The following is a 4,666-nucleotide window of genomic DNA, read 5'->3' on the forward strand; positions in this document are numbered from 1 at the left end:
ACAAACACACAATTTCTTAATTCCTAGTGATGATTCTGTAATAATCCCTAAAACTTTATAGTGATTATTAAGCCCTTTATAATAGGACTGCTATTAAAACGTTCTTTCATATAAAAACTGAAATTGTAATTTTGCCAGTCTTCACATGTCATGAGTTAATTGTCTCTCACATAGAAAGCAGTGACTTACAACCTAGAATACATTCCTTAGGGCTTTAAAACAATTAATCAAAGGTAAACAATAAAAGGGAAAGAATGATTTATTGTAGGTACAAGGATGATATATAGAATATTGATTGGGTTTATCTATAGAAAAACATTGCTATTTTGACACAAAAATTATGGTATTAGACTCTCAATGCACATGTGAAGCTAGTGACAGATAATTATGTGTAGCTAATAACTAATCTTTTTAAATAAATAGCTAAACAATAGTACTTTATTGAAAAAGGTTTAATATAAGTGCATACAAACTTGAAGTGTGAAATGGTTTCAACATAACATTTCTACAAGTACAAGTTACTTCTCAGTGAAAGAGCAAGTTGACAAAGGCAGTAAAACTGAAGGGGGTTAGAATTTTGGCTCTAAGACCTCACAATCAACCCACACTGCCAATTATAGATGTCAGCTGGCCCTAAGTGGCAACTTTAACTCACAAACATGGGACTCACACTGAATGCTTGGGAATTACTTCATTTTTTGTTTGTTTTTAAATCTTTCTCCAACAAAATTAATGTTAAAATAAGCCAAACAAAGGACTGCATGGGTATCTTAATGGAAAGCCTTGTAAATATTTCTGATGTAAACTTATAAACTTCTCCTATAATTTATTACCTTTGTTGCAGTAAATCTGCAACCCAAATAAGCCCCTGCATGAAAACACAACTCAGTTAATATGATAATATTATATATATAATATAATAATGCTGTATGCCTAGATTTGGCAGATCTACTGCTACACTACATCTTCCACATCTATGAGATTCCTTAGAACTTGCGGTTTCTCAGCTTTTCTTCTTCTTATTCCACCTTCTCTGTGTCTTCTCTCTCTCTCTCTCTCTCTCTCTCTCTCTCTCTCTCTCTCTCTCTCTCTCTCTCTCTCTCTCTCTCTCCTCCTTCTTCTCCCCTCAACCTTCTGCTCCACCTTCCCTTTCAGCTACCAAATCATCAGCTCTCCTTTATTTTACAAATTAAGGTGGGAAGCAGGTTTACAGGAAATCACCTGAGTGCTGACTCATTCCTTGTTCACAACCACTCACAGGCAGAATTAACATCAAATATAGTTAACCACATGGCAATCCACAACATTTCCCCCTTTCTGTCCAATTAAAAGACTATTTTTATCTCAGATATAATTGAACATAACTATTACTATTTTGTAATTTATAAAGTACAAGAGACTTAACACCCAGTCCATCATCTTTATTAATTAAATAGAACCTCTGTCATCTAACCTTACTTAAAGATTATAGTTCTGCACCTGACTATGTCTTGGCTTTAGATTGAATATCTAAAAACAATCTTTATCTGAAAACAATCCTTTCAAATCTGTTCCTCTCAAAGTAAAAAGCCTGGGTTGACTAGGAGATTATGTAATTTTTCAACCCCATCAGAAATCCAAGAACGACTGATATTAACTTAAAATATATAGGAAGCCTAACACAGCTTCCAAAACTTAGCCAATTTATAGAGACTGCAGATCACATGGACAATCCCTTACTTCAACAGCTTCGAACATCAGGCTTCAACCTACTGGCCAGGGTCATGTGACAGACTTACTTAGAGAAACAGGAATATTAAGGACTAGCATACTCTGTCTCAGCAGAATCAAACTGTCCTAACCTGTAATTGTGTCCTTTCTTTGGACAGTGCTATACTGTAGATGAAATGAGGCAATTCTTGCCTAGTGGCTGTTTTGCCACAACTGGAATAACTCACAGATGCTCAGTTTCTTCTTTGAATCCAAAACAGGGAAAGCTATCAGGAGCAGACTAGTCTCAACAACAAATGAATAAATAACATTAAACATATTCTGTTGACTTCTAAAAATTTTAAAATCAATTATCTATGTGAAGTCATCTGGACTGTTCTCTGTTAACTACTCTCAGCCATTTGTAATTAAAATAACTGAAAACACCCTAACAATAAACTCTGAGCCATAAATTTCCTATTTGGCCCTTAACTCACAGGATTAAACATCTCAGATCTGTTTATAATAACTACAATAGAAGGAGTGGGTCTAAGCCCTGTACTTTAAGATTTTTATTATCAAAGACAACCTATAATAACCACCACCAGTTACAAGCCTAGGAACCTGGGATGACAACTCTCATAACTTCTTCAAGCTGAATGTGGGCATTGAGATATTTTAAATGGAAGGGGAAGGGTAGGAAAATGGGGGAGTTGTTTGGCCTTAAGAAGGCCATACCAATGATTGTATTAGTCTGTGAGGTCTATGTCTTGACTGGATCAGGATGAAAAACCAAGATATCAGGAGTTCAGGCAGGTCAGTTCAGCATGCCTGATGATGAAATTCACCAAGGCTGTATATTCTGTAATATATAAATTTCAAAATAAAATTTTAGTATCATCAAGATAACTTTTTGTTTGATTCTCTGGAACCTAGTTCTTCAGGGTGTCTCCCTCTATCAAATCTGATACATTTAACTCTGGAAGGTGCAAATACCTTAATTAGCTTTTCCAAAAATACAAAGACAAAACCTTTTCCCTAAACCAGTATATCCTTTAGCCTGTAACAAGGAAAATCTGTAGCTTGCCTTCTGACCCAGAGGAAAAATTAAAAAAATACAATAATCAAAATCACACACACATATTAGCCTATTTAGGCCTTTCTAATTCATTATGTCAGAATATTAACCCAAAATTCCCGTGGAGCTCACGTTAGACAGAATATGAGTCTCCTGCAGAGATTATCATACCATCTTTTAAACAATTTCTTTGCTTTGCTTTGCTTTGCTTTGCTTTGTTCTTTTCTATACCTGTTTATAAGAGACAGCTTGTCAAACCAGGATTTAAACTCAAAATTCCCATGGATTCCATGTTAGACAGAATATGAGTATCCTGTAAGACTTATTAGAGCAATATATCTTTATACCATCTTTAAAGCAATTAATTCAAACTTCCACTATTATCTGCCTATATGAAGCAGAGAGTTTTCAATTGTTAATCTCTCTGCCTAAAGCCGCCATCCTTCTGTTATACCATTTATCTGTTGTGCTCTCTACCTTGAGCCACAGACATTTATTTAATTAATACATGTTATAATACCGGTTATGCTCTCTACATGGAGCCCCAGACTTCTGTTAATTAATACCTGTTCATAGCAGGCAATTATCACTACTCTCTCTACTTGGAGTCAGTGACTAATATTCCCTATCTAGTTCTGTGTAGTCTCCCTTCCCGCAGCCTGAAACCTGCTTGCTCTGGGATGGAGCTTCCTGCTCATTTGTTCTGCCACGCCCACTGCTGGAACCTGCCGCCTTGCTGTTCCGAAGCCATCACGTGCTCACCCTTCTACTGGACTCCGAGATTATTTGGCGGGAATCGGGTCCCCTCCCCCTTTCTTCATAACTGAGTGTTGCAACAGTAAAAATTGAGCTTTGATCAGAGTGACTTTTGACTTGGCTTCATTCTTTCTTCCGCCCGTCTAGTTCTTCTCTTTCAGCCCGAGTTGCTATCTCAGTTGAACCGTTCATTGCGAGCTGTGGGCCGGCCGCAACAGTTTGGCGCCCGAACAGGGACCTGAAGAATGGCAGAAGGGCGCTGAGAAAACGCTGTTGCTGTGGAGCTCCACAGGAAAGGCAAAGAATCTTCATATCAGGCACCAGAGCAACGAACAGGTACACATGCTAGCGCAAGCTTAATAATTTCATTTTTGTAAGGTGTTGCTGAGGGTGCGGTAGGATACGAGCTAAGCTTGAATCTGTGCTACCCAACGCTGGTTCTGCTTAGGTCAGTAGCGTGTTAATTAGAACTAGAAACAGAAATCAGGTGGTTGGCTGCAGCCTTTTAGGAAGCTGCTTTAGGTGGAAGAAAGAAGGGTTTAAAGTTATGGATCAGGCAGTTGTCCTTAGTTTTCAGGAGTTGTTTCAGGCCAGAGGAGTAAGGCCTAAAGTACAATTGGTAAGAAATATTTTAGGTAAGATAGATAGCTGTTGCACATGGTTCAAGGAAGAAGAAACAGTAGATTGTGAAACCTGGGAGAAAGTTGGTGAGGCCTTAAAAATTGTTCAGGCAGATAATTTTACCTTAGGCCTCTGGGCGCTCGTAAATGATGCTATAAAAGATGCCACTCCTCCAGGGCTAAATTGTCCCCAGGCAGAGCTTGTGGTATCTCAGGAGGAGTGCCTATCAGAGAGGGCCTCCTCAAAAAAAAAAACAAAAAAGATCTTCTTAACTCGAAAATTGATAAATGTGGAAACTCAGATGATTATCACTAGAAGAAGGCAGGCATTGACTTATTTTGAAAAAGAGCCAGATATCATTGTTCAGCCTTACAGCATAAGTCAGGACACTTGGCTGAAACAGCATAGTACAGATTGGTTACTTGCACAAATAGGGTTTAACAGAACTATAGACAACCACTACCCCCAAGATAGGTTGATAAAGTTTTTAAATGTACATGATATGATATTTCCTAAGATGAC

This window comes from Mus musculus, chromosome 17 (genome assembly GCF_000001635.26).
Source record: "Mus musculus strain C57BL/6J chromosome 17, GRCm38.p6 C57BL/6J".
Classification (NCBI taxonomy): domain Eukaryota; kingdom Metazoa; phylum Chordata; class Mammalia; order Rodentia; family Muridae; genus Mus; species Mus musculus.